Source organism: Syngnathus typhle, unplaced genomic scaffold (genome assembly GCF_033458585.1).
Source record: "Syngnathus typhle isolate RoL2023-S1 ecotype Sweden unplaced genomic scaffold, RoL_Styp_1.0 HiC_scaffold_39, whole genome shotgun sequence".
Taxonomy (NCBI): Eukaryota; Metazoa; Chordata; class Actinopteri; order Syngnathiformes; family Syngnathidae; genus Syngnathus; species Syngnathus typhle.
Window position 1 is genome coordinate 619832 of NW_026871945.1, and position 23872 is coordinate 643703.

Consider the following 23872-nt stretch of genomic DNA (forward strand, 5'->3'; position numbering starts at 1 on the left):
TCCCGAGGGAGTTTTTACATGTTATTGCTATAACTGTGTACATCCGTCCCTCAGCTGTCCGCTACGAACCGGATCCATGCTATCGTTTCTAGGCTTCAAACCTAGCACCCCCAATCTCTCCTCCTCATCTCCTGGGACTTCAATTATGCTTCCCTTCCTGCCTTTACTCAATATGTTGACTGCCTCACCAGAAACGATAGAACTTTGGACCTGTTGTATGCTAATGTCGAAGACGCATACACCTCTTCCCCCCTCCCCTCACTTAGTCGCTCGGTTCACAACCTTGTCCATCTGGTCGCAGACTACACCCCGATGGTTAAACGGCGTCCACCTGAGAGGAGGTCTGTGATGTTGTAGTCTGTGGAATCCACTGCCAGGCTCAGAGACTGCTTTGAGAGTACAGACTGGGAAGGTCTCTGTGGCCCCCATGGAAGTGACATTGACAGCGTGACAGCGTCACTGTGCCCTCCAAGTTGGTCCGGTGTTTTCCCAATAACAAACCCTGGGTGTCGTCCGAGATAAAGGCTCTGCTTAATGGGAAGAAGAGAGCCTTTGGTTCGGGGGATGTGGTGGAGCTGCGTAGAATCCAGAAGGAACTCCGGCTGAAGATCAGGCAGGGGAAGGAGAACTACGGGAGGAGGCTGGAGAAGCAGATGGGGCTTAACAACGCCAGGAACGTCTGGAGGCGTCTGCAGTCCACCACCGGCTGATGGGGACAAGGACTGGGCGGATGAACTCAATCTGTTCTTCAACAGATTTGATTCCGATACAAATTCCTGGGTGTTCGCCTTAACACAAACTGGACTGGACTAATCACACCCACGCCCTGTGCAAAAAGGGCCAGAGTCCCCTCCACCTGCTGAGGAGACTGAGGTCCTTCGGTGTGTGCAGGGGTCTCCTCCGGACCTTCTATGACTCTGTGGTTGCCTCAGCCATCCTCTACGGTCTGGTCTGCTGGGGTGGGGGCAGTATTGACCAGGACAGGGGGAGACTGAATAAGATGGAGCGAGCTCTGTCCTGGGCTGTCCCCTGGACTCGGTTGAGGTTGTGGGTGAGAGGAGGACGTTGATTAAGCTTAAATCCATCATGGACAATACCTCTCACCCCCTCCATGAGATTGTGCGGTCCCTGAGCAGCTCCTTTAGCGGCAGACTTTTGCACCCTCAGTGTAGGAAGGAACGGTTCCGCAGGTCCTTCATTCCATTTGCTGTTAGACTTTACAACATGCATGCCACCTGATAAAATGAATGTGTTTCGTCTCTACTAGCAGCACTTGTGTTTGTTTGTCCTTGTCTGTTATTTACCCTTTTTTGTAATTCTGGCACTTGTTTTATTCTTGCACTCGTATTATTCTTGCACTCATATGCGCTGCTGTGACAAGTGAATTTCCCCGCTGTGGGATGAAGTTCTATCAATTATATGGAATTTATTTATTTTACCTCAATATTCATTCGATTTTGTAAAGTTCTTAGAGAGACTTCTGCTATTAAAATTTATAATTGAAAATTTATACCATATTGGCACGAATATAAGACGACCACTATTATAAGACGACCCCCTCTTTTTCAAGACTCAAGTTTGAAAAATTACTTTTTGAACACCAAATTTAATTTTTATACAGAAAATAATTACAGTACATCTGAAACAAATGATTATAACAATATATTTGCGAGAAAAAGCATGCTCTCACACACCTGGACCAGCATTTTGGAGCGGCGAGAGGACAGCAGGCGTGACCCTCCTGTGAGATTTGACAGGTGGATCACGCCCTCGTAGTAACAACAGCTGAAAAGACGTGTCACATACAACATCATGTGACACTCTGATGAAGGCGGAAGTTACTGCCGAAACTGTCAGAAAAAGCTACTAAGGTAAGACCTTGCAACTTGTCTGAACAAAAGAATATGATGGCTCGCTTGTTTTTGCTGGACATGTTTTGGTGTACTTGTCCGGGGGTGAACAAGGAATTTATCATATCGCAGATAGGCAATTTCTCTTCTACTATGTGCTGCTTTCAATTAAGGTATCAATTCCTTTCTTTTTTATTGTACAGTTTTAGTAAAGTCCTCATCTATATATATACATATCTTTGATCCTTTGAGGTATTTCGCTTTCTGTAGAATCATGGTTTTGTCTATATTTTTCAATTTTGACAATAATTGGTCTGGGTCTGCCCTTGCCTCGTTCTGTTTTTCCAATGCAATAGGCTCGTTCCACATTAATCTAGATTGGTCTTTGTAATTTTTCTTTGAATTATTTTTAACGTTTCTTCTTAGTACCAGTCCAAGTTTCTTCAGGTGTCTCTTCCAATCTATCTATAACCAGATTATTTATTTTTTATTGTTCCCCTAAATAGTCCAGTTTGTCTGATAGTTAAATGCACTGTCTTTTGTAAATGTCTATTTGCATATTTTTCTTTTTCTTACCTAGATGTGTTTTGATGTCATCAATTTCCTTTTCAGTGAACTGCAAGCAGGTTAATTTCTTGCAGTTCCTTCGGAATTGTCAAATCTTGTGTTGTTTGAGTCCAGGATCATATTGACATAACCCTTTAAGTATTCTTGTTAGTTTATTAAATGCAAAGAATAGATTTTTCTGTTACTGTAATAGATTGTTTACCTGTGAATCTGTCATGTAATCGTCCTCATCTTGGATTTTTGTTTTGGGGTCATGATTTTGCTGGGTTCTGTACATTGGCCTGCCTCTTTTGATGGTCATAGGGTCTTTGGAGGGCACCCGCCGCTAGGATTGCTGCTCTTATTGCTCGCCGGGCTTGGGCAGGTCAACAATGCTAGCGTTAGCTGCTCCCATTCTCCGACTACAATTGCAAATACAAATCTAGATTGATGTGGAACGAGCCTATGGCATTGGAAAAACAGAACGAGCCATTTCTAACATCATATATAATTGGGTGTCATCTGCATAACAATAAAAAACTAATGTTATATTCATGTATAATGCCCCCAAGCACAATCATGTAAATACTAAACAGTATATGTCAGATTATTTTGATGACATTCATTATGACTACGTAATGATTATAAACAGATTCTTTTGCTCAGACAAATAAAAGTTTTAGTTGTTACCTGCTGTTTCGACTGTAACTCCAGTCTTCTCCAGCCGGTCGATACTTTTAGCAGGTAACAAGTAAAACTTTTATTTGTCTGAACAAAATAATCCGTTTATAGTATAGGTCAGGGGTGGGCAATTCCGGTGTCCCGCATGTTTCATAGGTCTCCCTGCTGCAACACACCTGATTAAAATGATCAGGATTGTTATCCAGCTTCTGCAGACCTTGCTAATAATCTGACTATTTGAATCAGGTGTGTTGCAACAGGGTGACATAGAAAACATGCAGGACACCGGCCCACGAGGACCGGAATTGCCCACCCCTGGTATACGTCCAAGTACCGATCCCATATAGCATTAATGAGCTCAGAGGTTGTGTTGCCATTGGGTCCTCTCTGAGAGACGAGGAGGAGGAGGAGGATATTAAATACACGAACAAAAGAAGACTTGGGCCATGGTTGAATCAATTGGATGGCAAATAATTGTGGCAATGACTTGTGCAGCAAAGAATGGCGTGGCAAGACTTTTCAGTGATACACTAGTTTTTATGTTATTTGGTGAAAAAGTCCACAAAGCATCCCAAAATCTCAAAAGCAGTTTCATAGAAACCAAAATATTGATTCTCACATTTAAATAGAAATCTTGGAACTAGTTTCATGTCCATCCATTGAACTATATCCGTAGCTACCGCGTACCATAAAAGTGATGTGTGACTGCGACGAGAACCCTCTCAGAGGTGTCAAACTAATTTTTGTTGTGCGCCGCATCGTAGTCGTAATTTCCTTCTGAGGGCCATTATGACTGCTAACCCAAATAAATTTATGAACGTCTTATATTATATACAGCATAGAATACACAACAAACTGATAACTAACATTTTCTGGACTATAAATCATAGTTATATTCAGTTTGTCTGGGGGTGTGACTTATACGCAGGAGCGACTTATGTATGAAATTATTAACACATAATTTAAAATGTTGTTTTCCCACTAAACCGCATGAGGGCGCTCTAGGCCGGTGGAATAATTGGAACTGCAACTGATGATGAGCCTGACGTAAGCCACGTAGCTGCATCTTCTATTTGCGGGGTTAGTGGAGTTGTTTATAAGTAACACAGAGGATGAAGATTTTGTTGGATTTAATGATTTGGAGTGACGCAGATGGTTCGACAAACTTGTTAGCATGTTATTTATGCGATAGTTATTGGAACAACTTAATATGTTACGGCAGGCACGTTCTCACCCGTACCTTCAAACTGTTGTTGCCTATTCTATTTTTATTTTAAATTCCCTTTCAAGACGACAGGTTTGTTCTTGGTGTTGGATTTTATCAAATAAATATCCCCCGAAAATGTCACTTATACTTTGGTGCGTCTTATATATTTATATAAGTCTTTCTTCTTTATTACCCATTTTATGGCTGGTGAGACTTATACTCCAGAGCGATTTAGAGTCTGGAAAATACGGTAGTTTTGAAATCAGAGACTAGTAAAAACTGTTCAAATAAAAAAAAAAGAATGATAAAAATTCTCTAGCAACATTTCTATTTTATAGTTTATTTAACGTTAGCATGCCGTACCTTCAACCTGTTGTTGCCTATTGTATTTTTATTTTAAATTCCCTTTCAAGACGACAGGTTTGTTTTTGGTGTTGGATTTTTAAATATCCCCCAAAATTGTGATTTATACTTTTGTGCGACTTATATATTTATATAAGTCTTTCTTCTATATTACGCATTTTATGGCTGGTGCGACTCATACTCTGGAGCGATTTAGAGTCCGGAAAATACGGTAGTTTTGAAATCAGAGACTAGGATAAAAACTGTTCAAATAAAAAAAAAAAGAATGATAAAAATTCTCTGGCAACAGCTCTATTTCATAAAAGTGAAGACAATTTGTAATTCTTATTTTGACACAAAGTCAATGCACAATTTGTCTTTGTGTGCCAAATATAATTACACTACAGACCAGAGTTTGACACCCCTGCTCTATATACTCCGGAGTGGAATTCCTTCTTTTTCAGTTTTGAGGGCGCTCTTCTTGCCCCTGCAGCAAACTATTGTTACAACTGCTATGATGATCAGCAGCAAGATCAGGACGATGGCAGTTGCAATCACGCCAACTGAATACACTGTATGGAAAAACAAGACAGTTGAGATACATTATCAGATGAGTTAATGACAAATATAGAGCACAGAAACAAAAACACAGCCTGACACAAAGTACAATGTCTTGCTTACACATATGTTCATGTGCTTCAACCTTGCCTCAAAGTCCGTACGTGCGTCTGTCTATCCATTCACTACCGCTTATCAGGACTAAGGTCGTGGAAGCAGCAGGTTCAGCAGGGAAGCAGCGTGTCTCCTATGTTGTCCCCGGGTCGTCCTTATGGTGGGACATAGCCGAAACACCTCACCAAAGAGATGTCCAAGGAGGCCTCCTAATCAGATGCCCGAGCCACCTCACATGATTGCTCTCAGCGTAGAGAAGCAGCAGCTCGACTTGGAGTCTCTCGCAGGTGACCAAGCTTCTCACCTATTTCTAAGGGAGAGCCCGCACACCTTGCGGAGGGAACCAATTTCAGCCGCTTGTATCTGGGATCATGTTCTTTCGGTCAAAACTTAACTCTTCTTAACTTTATCCCATTGTCTCTTCCCTGTCCCCCTCCCCTCCTGTATGTCTTTGCCTTGTTCGCTGTAAGAGTCTATGAGTTTTTGAAAAGCTCTATACAAATTTAATGAATTATTAATTATTATTATTAAAACTTACAGATCGTGACCACAGGTGAGGATTGGAACATAGATCGACTGGTAGATCAAGAGCTTTACCTTTCGGCTTAGATTCATCTTCACCACAATAGACAAATACAGTCCGCATCACAGTAGACGCCGATCAACCTGTTAATCTCCCGCTTCATCGTACAAGCTACTTGGACTCCTCCATCTGGGGTAGGATCTCATACCCGACCCACAGAGGGAATACCATCCTTTCCAGACTGAGGACAATGGTCTCAGATTTAGAGTTGCTAAATTTTATCCCAACCGTTTTACACTTGGCTGTGAACCGCTTCAGAGAGAGTTGGAGATCACGGCTTGAAGAAGCCAACAGCACCACATTATCAACAAAAAGCAGAGATGTGATACTGATGTCACCAAACCGGACATCCTTAATGCCTCGGCTGAGCCTAGAAATACTGTCCACAAAAGCTTTTATGAACAGAATCGACGACAAAGGGCCGCCTTGGCGAAGTCCAACCCTTACTGGAAATTAATCTGATTTACCGGCAATGTCAACCAAATGCTGACATCTGTGATACAGGGTACTGAACCGCATGCCAGTCCAGCACCCCTGTCCAGCCAGCACTCCAGCGTTCCAATTCCCCTTTCCCTCAAATCAATAAAGTCTTCCTTGTGCGGCATTTGGCTGTCCCGTCTTGTCTGTCACACAATCCCTTTCAGGCATGTTAACTTGTTACCAATATGCTCGTGTGTTATTTGATAGAATATGACACTGTGTTGAAACAAAAATAAAATGAAATGTACAATAAGTTTCTTCAAACACTATTTTGTTAGTTTGAGTGAAGAGCTAAATGTTTTGAAATTAACTCTATTGACTACATCTCAAATGTTGATCCCTAAAGCAGATAACATTTTCAAATAATATGGTGAGCTATTTTTGTATTAGAAGACATTTTGTTGTCCTGTGGTCCCCCTTAAGGCCTATGTCACTTTGTTAGCTGGAGTCAATAGAAGGGAAGCCAGCAGTATACAAAGCTTTTATGTAGGAAAATGTCATATCAAATGTAGGTTTGGTTGCCAATACAGTAAAAGAGCAAAATGTTGAAATTATAATGTGGCAGAAGTGAGCAACACGTCTTTATTCCATGACTGTCTGCTTCCGTGAGTCGTCACCTTATCGTGGTGGAGGGGTTTCCGTGTCTTAATGATCCTAGGAGCCATATTGTCTGGGGCTTCATGCCCCTGGCAGGGTCACCCATGGCAAAAGGGTCCTAAGTGAGGCCAAACAAAGCACGGCTCACTAGAACCCCTTATGATGATGAGTAAAATAAATGGACTTCGTTTTCCTTCGCCTGGACGTGGGTCACCGGGGCCCCCCTCTGGAGCCAGGCCTGGAGGTTGGGCTCGAAGGCAAGCGTCTGGTGGCCAGGCTTTCACCCATGGGCCCCGGCCGAGCACAACGCGAAAAGGAGACGTAGGTCCTCTTTCCCATGGGCTCATCACCTCTGGGAGGGGCCAAAGGGGTCGGGTGCAAAGTGAGCTGGGCGGCGGCCAAAGGCGGGGACCTTGGCGTTCTGATCCCCGGCTGCAGAAGCTGGCTCTTGGGACATGGAATGTCATCTCTCTGGCTGGAAAGGAGCCCGGGCTGGTGCGCGAGGCAAAAAAGTTCTGACTAGACATAATCGGACTTGCCTCCACACACAGTTTGGGCTCTGGTACAAGCCCTATTGAGAGGGGCTGAAATCTCTTCCACTCTGGAGTTGCCCACGGTGAGAGATGTCGAGCAGGTGTGGGCCTACTTGTTGCCCACTGGCTGGGCGCCTGCACATTGGGGTTCACAGAATCCCCTGTCAGGTAGAGCTTCAACTCCCACCTCTGTCAGAGCTTTTCCCACATCCCGGAGAAGGCGGGGGACATTGAGTCCGAGTGGACCATGTTCCGTGCCTCCATTGTTGAGGCAGCCGACCAGAGCTGTGGCCATAAGGTGGTCGGTGCCTGTCGTGGCGGCAACCCCCAAACCCGCTGATGGACACTGGTGGTAAGGGATGCCGACAATCTGAACAACGAGTCTTATCGGGCCATTTTGGCCTGTGAGACTCTGGAGGCAGCCGACGGGTACTGGACGGCCAAGCGGAACGGGGCTTTGGCGGTTGCTGAGGCAAAAACCCGAGCGTGGGAGGAGTTTGGCGAGGCCATGGACTTCCGGACGACTTTGAGAAAATTCTGGTCCACCATCCGGCGTCTCAGGAGGGGAAAGCAGTGCACCGTCAACACTGTTTACAGTGGAGGTGGCGTGCTGGTCCATTGTGTTGAAAAGAGAGCTGAGCCAAAAGACAAAGCTCTCAATTCACCGGTCGATCTACGCTCTCCTATGGTCACAAGCTATGGGTCGTGACCTAAAGAACAAGATTCAAACAGATGGCCGGAATTAGTTTCCTCCGTAGGGTGTCTGGGCTCTCCCTTAGAGAAAGAATGAGAAACTCGGTCGTCCGGTAGAGACATGAGGGATGCTACAAGAAAAGTCCTTTGATTGAGGAGCGATCTCGTCGAGGAGTGATCACGCTGAGGCTTCTTCCCTGTCGGGAAGTCGCCGAGCCACCAAACGTAGGAGCCTTCCAGCACCATCGGCTCCGCGGCCGGCGTTGGATTTCGCTCCAGCGACTCCAGACCCGTGGCCCCGCTGGGGTTCCTCCCGGCGCCATCAGACTCGCGGCCGCATTAGGGTCCCACTCCAGCGTTGCCGGATGCGCGGCCGTCGCTGGACTTTGAGCCAGAAACGCTGGACCCGCGGCCGTTGCCAGACTTCGTCCCAGCAACGCCGGACCTGCGGCCGTCGGCGGACTGTGTGCCAGCAACGCCGGACCCGCGGCCTTCACCGGACCTCTACCCACCTGCGCCGGACCAGCGATCATCCCCTCAGGAGCCCAGCCAACACCAGATACCAGGAGCCCAGCTACCACCTGGCCCAGTAGGCAAACGCCATCAGCCCCACGAGGACACCCACCACCAGGCCTAGTAGGCTAACACCACCAGCCCAGGAGGAGAGCTACCATCAGGTATAGATTGATAGCCGGGATGGCCATGAAAGTGCTTCAGAAGGACATGGAGGAGCTGAAGTTATCAATGGAAGTGATGTCTTCAAATGTGGAAACTATAATGAAGCAACAGGCGATTATTACAGAGCTGATGGGAGAGGTGAAGCAGCTCAAACAATTAAACATTGAACAAAATAAGAAAATTGTCAGCCTGGAAAATAGATTAGACAATTTGGAGCAGTACTCAAGAATGAGCGATGTCATCATCACAGGTTTAAGGATCAAACCACGGAACTACCAGCAGGCTGTGAAAGGCCTTGCTTCGGAGGATAATCCTGAACATGAGGAGACAACAGAGGAGCAGGTAAAAACTTTCCTCCAGAGTAAAGACATCGCCATTGACATTGTTAATATTGAGGCATGCCACACTCTGCCAACTAAGAGTCTAAAAGGTAAGCCTGTCATACCATCTATAATTGTCCGATTTACAAACAGGAAAAGTAAGATAAATCTGCTCAAACAAGGTAGAAAACTAAAAGGCACGAACGTGTACATTAATGAACACCTCACCAAGAAAAATGGTGAAATAGCTAAGAAAGCAAGAGATCTTAAGAAAAGCGGTAAAATACAGTCCACTTGGACTGCTGGTTGTAAGGTGTTCATCAAACCTGTTGGGGCAGCAGAAAGTTCTCATAGTTTCTGCATCAGTGCCATAGAGCAACTTAAGAGGTACGAAGGAGACTAGTAACCTGTACATTATTCTGCTGAACCTCAAGTTGTGGTACCTTTAGATCATGGAATGTAAAAAACCTGGTGAAATTATCAACCCACCATGAACAGTACTGACAAATGCCTTTCTTTTCCAACTTATGTGTTTAACAAACAAGCACTGATAACTGAAAATGAAGAACTTGATTTGAAAACATTTGACTTCACTGACCATAAGGGATTTGACATAGAGAACAATATTGATCCTGTGAATAACTTCTTCATCAACTACACTCAAAGGAACAGCAAATACTATACTGTTGAGCAATTTAACAAGAATGTAACAACAAATAGAACAATATCAATTATACATTTTAATAGTAGGAGCCTGAAAGCAAACATCTCTAAGATCAAACAATGTTTAAAATATATGAATAATCTGTTTACTGTAATTGCAATATCTGAAACCTGGTTAAAGGAAGATCAGTCTGAAAATATTGACATAGAGGGGTATGAGAGTTATACATTAAATAGGAAGGTAAAAAGATGTGGAGGATTGCTCTATTCATAGATAAAAACTATAAGTGTAAGATAGTAAGAAGTATGTCTCAAGCAATAGATAATATTATGGAATGTATTACAGTTGAAATAGAAATGGAATCATCCAAAAACATTCTGGTAAGCTGTGTATACAGATGTCCAGGTTCATGTATAGAGACATTTAGTGAACTATTATCAGGAATGTATGAAAGGAAAATCAATACGAAAATGGTGTACGTCTGTGGCGATTATAATATAGATCTATTGAACCCACTTCAGCTGACTCCAGTAGCATAATTTATTAACTTAATGTACAGTATGAGTCTCTACTAGGGGTGTAAATCGCGGGTTTTGTCACGATACGATATAATATCGATATAAAGAACTACGATACGATATTTGCCGATATCTTAAAGCCTGCTGCGATTCATTCACGATATATTGCGATATAGTGCTCTACGATCGATATTTTTTTTTTTTTAGTAAAAAATATATAACAATATCCTGATTTATAACAATTCATACGCGAAATCAACAAGGCACTGCAAACTCTTTATTTAGGAAATTACAAGAGTATTGTAGTATACAAATTGCTTACTTTAACACTGAACGTTGATGTCGTGTTTTTTCTTTAAATGTGCGGCGAGATTTGTGCTCCCTGAATATTTGATCACCGCATGGCAGGATTTACAAACTGCACGTGTCTTGTCCGTTGAGCCATCTTTTCTTTGGAATCCAAAGTGCTTCCAAACGAATGACTTGAAGCCTAAAGGGGAGCAAATTTCCTCGTCTTTTTGGACACTAGCCATAGCACCAGCCCAGGAGCCGCGGACTAGTTGTCCCCTCCCCTTTCACGCGCGTGCTCTGCTCACAACACAACAACGCCGGAAAGAGGAAGCAAGCAACAGTGAACTGGATTTCAAAATAAAGTCGCGTCTAATGTCCGAGGTCAAACACGGCGATATAAATCGATGTTTACCTTTAGCATCGATACCAATAAATCGTAGAGCATTATATCGATTAATCGATGTGTATCGATGTATCGTTACACCCCTAGTCTCTACCCTGCAATAACCCGTCCGACTAGAATTACATCTCACAGTGCCACAATAATTGATAATATATTTACAAATGTAATTGAAAAGAAAGGTTAAACTGGACTGATAATAAATGATTCAAGTGACCACCTGCCAGTGTTTGCAGTGATCCAGGACTGTACAAAGAAAAAAAAGGAGGCTATAACTTTTAAAATGTGTAGAATGAACTCTGGTAATTCATTTAACTCATTCAAAAATGATCTTTTAAAACAAGACTGGAAAAGGTATATGTGGGTGATGTAAATGTAAAAAAGACTCGGAGTAGACCCGCTGCTCTTCCATGTTGAGAGGAGCCAGATGGGGTGGCTCGGGCATCTCCTCAGGATGCCTCCTGGACGCCTCCCTGGGGAGGTGTTCCGGACATGTCCCACCCGCAGGAGATCCCGTGGACGACCCAAGACACGCTGGAGAGACTATGTCTCTCAGCTGGCCTGGGAACGCCTTAGGATCCCCCGGGATGAGCTGGACAAAGGGCTGGGGAGAGGGAAGTCTGGGAGTCCCTCCTAAAGCTGCTGCCGCCGCGACCCGACCCCAGATAGGCGGAAGAGGACGGATGGATGTCTGCCAACACCCGTGGCTAGTTATGTCTTTAAAGCAACAAGACATCATGGCATCACAAAGGACAAACATAACACCCCACTCCTAACTGTAGGCCTGCTGGGTGAGGTCCACCACAATATCACATCCCAGCCTCTGCCAGTCATGAAATATTGAAATTGATAATCGCAAGCCAAAGTAGTGCTTGTCATGCCTGTCTGTTTTCTTTCATCCGTCACCAATGCATTTCGGGAGCCATTTTGTAAATTGAATTGTTCATAAGGTGAAATCAGTAAGGTTTCATTTGACTTACATTTCCCCTGACACCATGTACTCCCTTCAGCGCCGATCCGAAAACAAGGTGCCACACTCGGCTGGCCACATATCACTGGAAGTCCGGTGCTCCAAATACAACTTTTTTCTCTTTGGTATGGCGCCGTGAGTGGCTGCCTCTCAGCAGTGTTCTCTCTTTTCCTCTTTATTTCCTTTTTTTCTCCTTTTTCTTTCTGTCTTTTTGTCCATTCGGCGATGCTGGTGCCTTCTACCGCACTTCGGTATCTCTTCGGATATTTATTTATTTATTTTTTCTTCCTGGGACCGGGATCATCGGTCGAGACCGGCGTAACTCTACGACGGCTTCCTGCTTAACCGGCCAGTGATGACCGGGTCCCTCGCCTTGGCCTTGCAGCCGCAACCCCTGTGGGGAGTCCGCTCCCTCGTGCTCGTCGGAACCAACGACTTTCGCCGTGCTAGACCCGTGGTGACCATCTGCACGTGCCCCGACTGGGCGCCCAGGACGCTGCTCACACGTTTGCCTGCTTTCTGATGTTTTCACCGATTCACGACCATGGTCCATTGGGCGCCGTTGAACTGGACTGCCCTTACACCTGTCTATGGACCCCGTGGAGGCTATTTTGTGTGTTTTGGGGTGTTCTCTTGTATTGAGGGGTGCTGGTTGGCGGCTGTTACTTTTTTTTTCCTTTGTCTTTTAGCTTTGATTTGCTTTGATGGCTTTTATCTTGTGCACTTTCTGACTTTCTTTGTGGCGCCGTTGTGTGGCAGCCTTATGAGAGCCTATTGAGTTGCGCTCGTGCCATCTGTGTGTCTTTTGTATACCCACTCTGTGGTATGGATACTGCTGGGGCCTGAAATTCCCCATCAATAAATAGTCAATCAATCAATCAATCAATCTGTTAGAAAAATGTATATATATGTTATCATGCGTTCTCTAATCAATGCCTTACCGCAATATTACTGCATTATATGCTTGCTGTTTGGCCTTGCTGTTTTTATGATGTACCACGGAAGGACAGTTCCTTTCTAACAAAGACCACTTTGTTAGACAACATGCCTCATTGCTGTCTTGCACCCCAGATGAACCTCCAAGTGACCATTAAAGTCAGGGTTTCCTAACTATCTTGATCGTAGGATTAGGTTGGAATGTATATAACCAGTAATAAATAACTTAGTTTGTTGCATCCTACACAATGTCGTAAAACTTCCCTTGCTATGTTTTTACTTGAGGTCAAAGGTTTTCTCTTCTGTATCCAGTCCACTCAAACTCCTCTTCCCAGATGTCTTTATTAGTATGTAAACACCTAGTGATTTTTCCTTACGAGGCAAAGCCCACATGCTTTCCCCCTCCTTTCTTTAGGGGCTTGTCTCACACTGTGGGTAGGGCAAATCCAAATAAAAAGAGCGGGAGTGCCTACAGATATTTAGTGTGTGTAGAGATTGTATTAAGCTATCTGTACTGCACTCCTCGCGAGAAAAGACTTAATATTCTGTCTCACTTGTGGTTTGTTTGCTGTTGCTCTTCTCTTAATAGTTATTCAGTCATTGAAATAAACCTGACAGAAATTGGGGGCTCGTTCCGGGATCTCGACACGCCTTGAACGGTTCCAGCGGGCTCTTCGACGCAGGTGACAATCCTCGGCCGAGGTAAAACAAAAGCCCTTTGACGGGACTGTCTCGATCAGTCCGGCTGGACACCGGGAGGGTTGACGAGATCTTCCGAGGAAGAGAATCAGCAGACCGTGAGTAGGAATATTAATTCTACTAAATAGAAACAGTTAAATTCCGCAGGGGCGGATGTGGAGCCCCCTAGCTTTCAAGCTAGTTAAATTCTGCAGCAGGAGGGGCGGACTCCTCTGTTATTAAAAAAACAAAACAAAAAAACCTTGAGAATTCTAGACCCTATCAAGTACAACTAGAAACAGTTAAATTCTGCAGGGGCGGATGTGGAGCCCCCTAACGTTTTATGTTAGTTAAATTCCGGAGCAGGAGGGGCAGACTCCTCTGTTCTTAAAAAAAAACGCGCGTGGTATGCTTGTGAACGGTTTGACTGAGAGTGATCTCATTTGAGCGCTCCTCTTAAATAGTAAGCGAAAGTCCCTACCCCGACATGAACTAAAATGCAAAGATTGGAAAATAATTGAAAGGCAGGATCCCAACCGATTAAAAAAAAAGATTTCGATAAATGGGTTAAAAAATATAAATTTGAGGGACAACCAAATTATTAGGACTTAGAGGTGCCATAAACGAAACAACATAAATAAATCTTAAAGAAATTAAAGAAGGCATCTGATGATGTAGTGTTTTGGGAGAGAGAGAAAGAGAGAGAGAGAAAGAGAGGGAAAGAGAGAGAGCTCAGAAAGCACTGTATTGCAGGTAGGAAGATGATGAGACTGGGCCTAACAGTAGGCAGGCAAGAGAAAACCAAAATTTACAGAGTTAGAGAAGAAGGGAGAAGTCTAGAGAAAGTAGAGAAGCACGTAGAGAAAACACATGCTACAAATTCAAAACTAAAGATCATAGCGGGAGGAATACATAAATCATGCCCTCCATGCGGAAAAAGTAGTAATAGACAAACAAAAACGAAAACAAATGAAAGCTTCAAAACACACTTTTCTGGTAGATCAGGATAGTGACACTTTTTACCAAAATGCAGGCAGAGGACAGAAAGGCCAGAGAGGGCGAGCAATGTCTAAAGGAGGCTTTAGAGGCCGAGGAAGAGGAGTTGTGCAACCTCCAATAAAATGCTGGAATTGCGGAGAAAACGGTCACATGGCACGTGACTGCACAAATTAACAGAAACACTATGACTAGGCCAAAATCAAATCAGATCAGGTTTCCATGTAATGAAGTGGGAACCTGGCTGCCAAAACTAAGGAGAAAATTAGCTTAAATATAAGGAGATATTTATGTTAAAAGGATAAAGTAAGATAAAGAAACATTGAAGTTAAAATTTGCTAAATAAATAGAAAAGAATTACACGTAGTTTCTAAAAGTGAAATAGAGAATAAATCAGACAAGTAATACGAGCAAAAAGATGTTCTTAGTGCTTCTATGTGTTCTTATATGTTGTGCGTCATCCTTTTGTGCTGGTGTGTGTGTGCGTGTGCGCGCGGAGGATCCTCATGAATGGGTGTGTGTATGAGTGCGAGTGAGATGTGTGTTCTGTGGAAGAAATCAGTAATGGAGAATGTTCTGGAGGCTGTTGAGCAATAATAGGGAAATTGAGAAGTGGACGATGATGTGTTTAAGTTTGTTGGAGAAACTAAGATGAGCAGTGTGTGGCAGTAGAGAAAATAAGACGTGTGTGGCAGAAAGTGACTAGAATGGTGGCTTGATAGGACGAGAATGAGACGGCAAATGTTGTGTAGAAGACTGAAAGATGTTGAAGGTGAACATGATAGGGGAGGGCAACAGCAGAGTTGGCCTGCCCTTTGAGAAGGTGAAACTGATAAGCGTGCCTGCGCTCACGCGTTGTCGCGGGGCTGTCCGCGTGGGCCTTTGCTATGCTCGTGTGGGCGGTGGGCCGGCATCATGGTTGTTGCAGGAAATGGCCAGCCTGTGACCAATCAACATTGATGCTGCGCCCCCCCCCCCCCCCCCCCCCTTCGCACGAGGGGTGCTGTGGCTGCAGGCGAAACAGGGACAGTGTGATTTTCTCAGAGAGTGATGCTTAAGGAAGATGTGACAATATTTGCATGAAGGATAAAAGGCACTGATGGGAAAACAAAAGTATAACCAAAACGTCAAAACAGAGGATGACGTTTGCGCAGCGTTGTTTGTTTGTATCGTTTGTGAGCTGTGTCTCTGCTGTAAGTTTTTGTGTTGTCTGTGTACTGTCAGTGTTATGTGTTGAAATTGGCTAATGTAGGTGCACAAAAGAATTGATTTGCACCGCAAAACAAAAGCAATTTTGAAAAGAAAATAAGAAGAAAAGAAAGGCAAGCAATTTTTTGTGGGCAGGAACTGGTCCACACTGCATTAATGCCTATCCCTGATGAAACCAAATTTGAGAGATGGAAAGAACTTGCTTTCTGGGATTGGATGAAGCAAAATTTTTAAATAACAACATTTCAAGGCTAAATTTAGAAGAAATAGTCGATTGGTTGTGTAAGGACTACACAAGTTTTTACATTTGAGGATAAGAGAGTGATTGAGTTAGTTAAAGTTAAGAAACAACAACAATTAACTATTATATTAATTTACTGATGGTTAATTTGTTGATTTTTATCTTTTCCAATTAGTGGATTGATTTGACACCTTGAGGAAGGAAAGATTAGGATGTGGAACACGGGTTGAGACAACCAGTTACACACGCAAAGCATGTGTGCACTGGGACACAGAAGCATTTTGAAAGGTGTGTCAAAATTAAATGAAGATGAAATCATATGTAGTAATACAACGCTTTACTACATATGGATTCTCTAAATCGTACAATTGAGTAAAATAAAACATACTTTTTGACTTTTGTTCAAATTACTAAGATTCTTGTGATAAACGATGAGAAACTGATTGAAAAGAAACTACAAGAAACTACAACTAAGCTAGTTGTGGAAGCAGTCCAATTGCCACGACAAATAGCTATGTGCACGTGTGCAGGGCACGCACGAGACTGATAAGGTGTCAAGAGGTAACAAGCTTGCGGACGGAACCGCATAGCTGCAGTGCAAAAGACGCTTCAAATTTTATACACACAAGAAGCGGATTGAATTACTGAAACATTTTTAAAGATGTGCAGCGACAAAGTCCATAGATTGGAAGTCAATCATGGACAAAGAGAGGGGCAAGAGTAGAGAATGGCATCTATAAATGACCAGAAGACTGACCTATCCTCCAAAAAACCTATACAAGCGGGCAGCAATATTGAGCCATGGTTGTGTGTCGCATGGCTCAAGAGGAGGGATAATGGGGCAGTTCAGTCAGCTTTATACATCATGTGAATTTGATTCATATTCAAAACAGTTATAAAATTTTTTTTTTGAAGAGCTTGTTTAACATGCAATCCACAGGGTTATACTGCCTGGTCATTAAAGATGCATTCTCAAAATGGTTTGAATTGGCTTCAACATAAACACTGAATGCCTTAACAGTGGCAAAAAACGTTATGTAAAGAAATAATACCGAGATATGGGATTTCGGAAATTAATTCTCGTCAAGTCAAGTCAAGTCAAGTCAAGTTTATTTGTATAGCCCCAAATCACAAGCAGTCTCAAAGGGCTTCACATAGACAGAAATTGACAATTATTCTCAAAGCATCCCCTGATCTTACGCTCCCAAAAGGGCAAGGAAAAACTTAAAAACCCCTAGCAGGGGAAAATGAGAAACCTTGAGAAGGGACCACAGATGGAAGGATCCCCCTTTCAGGATCACCAGGTTGAAATGGATGCAGAGAGGGCACAAATGATACAACATGAAAATCAATTAAATAAAAAGTGACAGAACTGGTATAAAGTGTGAAAATGTGCATGGGAAAAATGGAAGATCATGGACAAAATGTTTAGACCTGGTCAAACTGTACTAAATATTACAAGTACTGTGGGTTTAACCCCGTATGAAAAATTGTTTGGGCGACAATATAGATTACCATGTTTTAAAACCAAGTGGGAAACTAAGGATGATTCAAATTTGGCATTTACATTTTATATTTATAATTAATATTTTAAAGGCAAAAAGAACAAAGCACGTTCTCATTAAGAGCATTGAAAACAAAACGCTGGTGTTCTTCCACGGGGGAAGGGCCACATTGAATATTGATAATTACATCAACTGCCATTAAAATAGCAGAAAGGTCAGTTGAGGTGGTCCTTGCAAATTACAAAAGGGTAATTTCTTTTGAGGTAACGTTCAATCGGGAAAAAGTGACCCAAAGGGAGCCTTACCTCTTAGAGAAATGCCGGGAACAAGAAAATGGAACAATGACGTTATTGCATGTAAGGTGGCTATCTTTGTTGCCACTTTGTTAACTTCAGCAATATGGTATTTGTGGGAACTAAGTCATAATGAGTAGGGGAGAGATGAGTGAACAACTTATATTGATCACTCCAAAAAAAATTATGCTGCATTGTAGCGATTTAAAAGATCAATTTGACCTTTGCAGGATGATCTGCTGTGTCAGATCTGGACTGCCATGAAAGTATGATGTTTATATGTGTACTTTGTCAACAACCGCTGTAGATGTTAAAGAATGGGATGAATATATCTAAAGTGAATGTGGATAATTTGTTTCAGGTAACTAGTATTAGAGTAAACTGCTAAACGAAGCAATTGATTGCTAATGGCAAAACAAGCTGTAAAGACAAACAAAATTTAATATGTCATATGTATGGGTTTGTGACCATTGCCTTATGTTGTACCGTCACCATTGATCAAAGATTGTGTGAAATCTATCACATATATTGGATTATGAAATGTGTGACAGAGCATTCTTTATAGTAATATCCATTGAAGAAAGAAAAAAGAAGCCATTGCTTTCAGAGAATGTAGTCAAGCTAAATTGTATATGTATCAACATCCCAAGATCTGAAAAAAGAAAAAGCTGGTAAAACCCAAAATATCTTTGAATTTGACAGCCGACGATGATCTGACCGAAATTGATGCAATTGGTGTTCCCAGAGGAGTACCGGATAAGTGTAAGCTGGTGAATCAGATAGCAGCTGGTTTTGAATCCACCCTGTGTTGGTGGTGTACTCTTAACAAAAATGTCGACAGGATCAACTACATCCATTACAACGTGCAGAGGCTTGGAAATTGGACCGAGGCGGGTTTCAGGGCGGTCTACTCCCAACTGGCCGCGACTTCCCTCATGGCTTTCCAGAACCGAATGGCCCTTGATATGCTACTCTCAAAAGAGGGTGGTGTCTGCGCCATGTTTGGTGAGCAATGCTGCACATTCATTCCAAATAATACTGCCGCTGATGGAAGCCTGTCCCAGGCCCTTGAGGGCCTGAGGACCTTGAATGGGAAAATGAAGGAACGCAGTGGAGTGAACACGGAGGTTTGGAACGACTGGCTAAACGTGTTCAGACAGTACCGTACCCTGGTTTCCTCGGTCCTAGTCTCCCTTGCCGTTTTTTCTGCTGTTTTGACCTTGTGTGGATGATGTTGTATTCCGTGTCTCCGGTCTCTAATTAACAGGTTAATTACAACTGCTATCTCTCCAGCAGCTGAGACTTTTTCGTTGCTCCAAGGGGACGACTTTGCGACTGACGAGGGTTGTCGCTCTAGCGATGGCTCCATCTTTGAGGCTCCTCTGGTAAACCTGTCCGGTTTGTTTCCCGACTCTGACATTGATTATTAAGGCTCAATCTCCTCCCGGGTGTAAATTTGTTCTTATGAATTGTGTTCTTACGGCTGAAAATCTTTTTTGATATGGCCGCTTTTAGGTGATAAGATGGTCTCTGAGAACTTATGATAAACAGGAGGGAATTGTTAGAAAAATGTATATATATGTTATCATGCGTTCTCTAATCAATGCCTTACCGCAATATTACTGCATTATATGCTTGCTGTTTGGCCTTGCTGTTTTTATGATGTACCACGGAAGGACAGTTCCTTTCTAACAAAGACCACTTTGTTAGACAACATGCCTCATTGCTGTCTTGCACCCCAGATGAACCTCCAAGTGACCATTAAAGTCAGGGTTTCCTAACTATCTTGATCGTAGGATTAGGTTGGAATGTATATAACCAGTAATAAATAACTTAGTTTGTTGCATCCTACACAATGTCGTAAAACTTCCCTTGCTATGTTTTTACTTGAGGTCAAAGGTTTTCTCTTCTGTATCCAGTCCACTCAAACTCCTCTTCCCAGATGTCTTTATTAGTATGTAAACACCTAGTGATTTTTCCTTACGAGGCAAAGCCCACATGCTTTCCCCCTCCTTTCTTTAGGGGCTTGTCTCACACTGTGGGTAGGGCAAATCCAAATAAAAAGAGCGGGAGTGCCTACAGATATTTAGTGTGTGTAGAGATTGTATTAAGCTATCTGTACTGCACTCCTCGCGAGAAAAGATTTAATATTCTGTCTCACTTGTGGTTTGTTTGCTGTTGCTCTTCTCTTAATAGTTATTCAGTCATTGAAATAAACCTGACACAATCAATCAATCAATCAATCAATCAATCAATCAATCAATCAATCAATCAATCAATCAATCAACATTTCAACAAGCCAACCTCCGGAGGTTGTCTTGCAGTTATGTATGTATAATTGAGGCACAAAGCAGACTGGCAGAGCGACGACGCACACTGGCTGGACTGGCAGCGCAACATACATTGCTGCATTTCCTGCTCTGGCTGGATGGACTGTGAGCGGGCAGCCGCGAAGAGGTCTGGCAGCATGCAAGGTGTTTCTATGCTACATGGCCGGCTGGGCGACACGGCTGGAAGGTGGCTAGCTAACTGAGGGGCTTGGAGCAAGAGTTCTTCATTCATTCACTGATACACTGCCTATGCTGTTCAGGGCATTCAGGTAATTCTAAATCTGGTATTTTAACAGTAGCTCGCACACTTTGTCAACCAATATTTTATTTCTTGTGCATTACATTTCAAATCACTGCTCTCTATACAGCAGTTCAAGGATAGTTAGACAGTTAAACAGTTACTAGAAGAAACAAAGATCTTTGCATGCTGTTTTTTATAACCACTATGGCTGTTGAAACAGTGCGAATGCTCCCATTGCGAGACAAATAAATCTAACTGTATCTTATCTTTGGTTGGCAAAACACATCAAACACTTACCCTCAAAGATGGATTGTTTGTCGTCGTCAGAGCACTGAGTTTGGCTCAATTTTCCTAGCTGTTTATTGCTGCGGCTTGGAATGAAGGCCTGAACGTTAAAACAGTAGCTTTCTCCTTGATCCAGATTAGTCATCTCTATTACATTAGTCTGAGAGATGAACACTTTCTGAAAGCAGAGGGTTAGGAGAGAAATAACAGTTCGCTGATGATAAACTCATCATTCATTTGCAGTTGGCACTGATTTTGATGACGGCTGAAATTTACCTTGCCAGAGCTCTTGTTTTTACGATATGTGACTTTATAATGTAGCTTCTTTAAGAAAATGTCTCTAATGTTCAACTGATGATCATCTTTAAACAATGCGGTAAGTGGGTCAGTCACATACAGCGTAGTCTTCTTTTTGTCGTCGCTCACGTCTAGCTTGAAATCAGGTCTGCCTATATCAGCTGGAAAAAGAGACTGATCAGATGTGGTTTGTTGGCAGAAAGAGTAGTGTTAGCTTTGTTTAATGGCCATCCATCCTCCATTTTCTATACTGCTTGTCCCAATGGGGGTTGCAAGCGTGCTGGAGCCTATCCCAGCAGTCATCGGGTTGTAGGCGGGGGACACTCTGAACTGATTGCCATCCAATTGTGATGAACAACCATCCGCACTCACACTCACATCTCCAGGCAATTTGGAGTGCTCAATCAGCTTACCATGCATGTTTTTGGGATGTGCCTGGAGAATACCAACGCAGGCACGGGGAGAACATGTAAACTCCACACAGGGAGGGCAGAGTTGTAATCGAACCTGCACCCTCTGAACTGTGAGGCTGATGTGCTCACCAGTGCGACTCTGTGCTGCCTTTTTAATGGCGTAGATGAGGGGTGTCAAACTCTGTACGGGTCCGTGGGTCACTTGGTACCGGGTCGCCAAGCCGCACAGGAAAAAAAAAAATATATATATATATTTTTATCGATGATCAATTCATTCTGGTCAAGACGCTCGTCCCGGTCATGTGACATGTTTTCCCAGTCGAGCCCGAAAACCTCGCAAAAATGAGTACCGGTTTTTTCCGTGTATAATGCGCCCCCATGTATAATACGCACCCTAAAAATGGCATGTTGATGCTGGAAAAAAGCCTGTACCCATGTATAATACGCACCCAATTTTTTTTTTTTTAAGTCCCAATGATCGTCACACACGCAGGGAGGCAATGGGTCCCATTTTTATAGTCTTTGGTATGGTCTTATATGTATAGGTATGTCTGCCCCTCGCTCACCGTCGGATCATTGCATGTGTTACTGTCATGATGTCTGTTTGGTTTCTGTTCCTGTCTTTGGTAATGTCACCCTGTCTTTTTGTTCCACGTCTTTGTCGGTCAGTCCTGTTGTTGGTTTTGTTGTACCATGATTTTCTTAAAAAAAAAATAATAATAATTAAAAAAAAATAATTTAAAAAAAATTGTACCCATGTATAATGCGCACCCCAGATTTTAGGACAATAAATTAGTTAAATTTCGCGCATTATACACGGAAAAAAACGGTAAGAATTCATTTTGAAAAATATAAAAAAAATTGGCAATTCTCTCCAGATTACATACATCGCTGTGTCTCTTGACACAAGTCGCTCGCCTCGGTCACGTGACATGTCACTCCAGTCGAGCCCGCGAGGCAAGCAAAGATGAGCAAGAAACGGAGAGTTTGGAAAGCTTCTTCGGAAAGGGAAAAAAAGTCCAATGAGAAGACCGAAGCAGAAGATGCCACCACTTCTAAGAAAAGGAAAGCTGCATTTAAAAGAACATTTCTGGAGTCCTACTTAAAATATGGATTTATCGCCACAGGTGACTCTGACGTGCCAAGCGCACTCGGCATATGTGGCGACAGGCTAGCTAACGAGGCAATGAAGCCTTCAAAACTGCTTCGGCACATGGAGACCAAACATCCTGCATTAAAAGACAAACCTTAACCACTTGCGATATCATTCTCTCCGATTACGCCTCGATGGGACCAGCTTGTTTCTGAGAAATAAGCTCGGTGCTCCCAATAATTCAACGTAATGGTGAGTTATATTTTTATGTGGTTTATATTTGTTTTTATGCCAGTCGTATCATTTTATTTCATCATATTTTTATATTTACTATTAATGTATTACCGTTTTTTTCCGTGTATAGTGCGCAAGATTTAACGAATTTATTGTCCTAAAATCTGGGGTGCGCATTATACATGGGTACAAAAAATTTTTAAATTTTTTTTTTTTAATTTCTTTTTTTTTTTTTTTTTTTTTAGAAAACAAAACCAACAACAGGACTGACTGACAAAGTCGTGGAACAAAAAGACAGGGTGACATTACCAAAGACAGGAACAGAAAGCAAACAGACATCATGACAGTAACACATGCAATGATCCGACGGTGAGCGAGGGGCAGACAGGACTTAAATACAAAGCACGTTACATCGATTGAGGTGACACAGGAAGAGAGGGGCGACGCGACGCGAACAGAAACTTTGGCAACACATAGCAAAACTGGGGACGAGACATGACAAATCTCCCCCGAAATAAAACTTGTAATCACCTTTCTTCTTGTTTGTTGTCAATCGCGCATCGCATTCAGCCATCCTGTCCCAACACACTTACAGTTTTTTTCCGTGTATAGTGCGCAAAATTTAACTAATTTATTGTCCTAAAATCTGGGGTGCGTATTATACATGGGTACAAAAAAAATTTTTTAATTTATTTTTTTTTAATTTTTTTTTTTTTTTTTTTTAAAGAAAGTCATGGTACAACAAAACCAACAACAGGACTGACCGACAAAGTCGTGGAACAAAAAGACAGGGTGACATTACCAAAGACAGGAACAGAATGACAGTAACACATGCAATGATCCAACGGTGAGCGAGGGGCAGACAGGACTTAAATACAAAACACGTTACATCGATTGAGGTGACACAGGAAGAGAGGGGCGACGCGAACAGAAACTATGGCAACCTAGACACATAGCAAAACTGGGGACGAGACATGACAAATCTCCCCCGAAATAAAACTCACCTTTCTTCTTGTTTGTTGTCAATCGCGCATCGCATTCAGCCATCCTGCCCAACACACTTAGTAAAATTCATAATTGACGACACATCGTTTGA

General features: G+C 42.8%; 1 protein-coding gene across 1 annotated transcript in view; it reads right to left on the bottom strand.

Moving 5' to 3' along the window:
- Nucleotides 1–23872, bottom strand: part of LOC133147273 (uncharacterized) — a 61090-nt gene that overhangs the window by 15049 nt on the left and 22169 nt on the right. The window contains exons 4-5 of the transcript XR_009711609.1: nt 21016–21197; nt 20752–20917 (exon numbers count right to left, since the gene is read on the bottom strand). The gene's annotated coding sequence lies outside the window, so the exon portion shown is untranslated. The remainder of the gene's footprint in view (nt 1–20751; nt 20918–21015; nt 21198–23872) is intronic.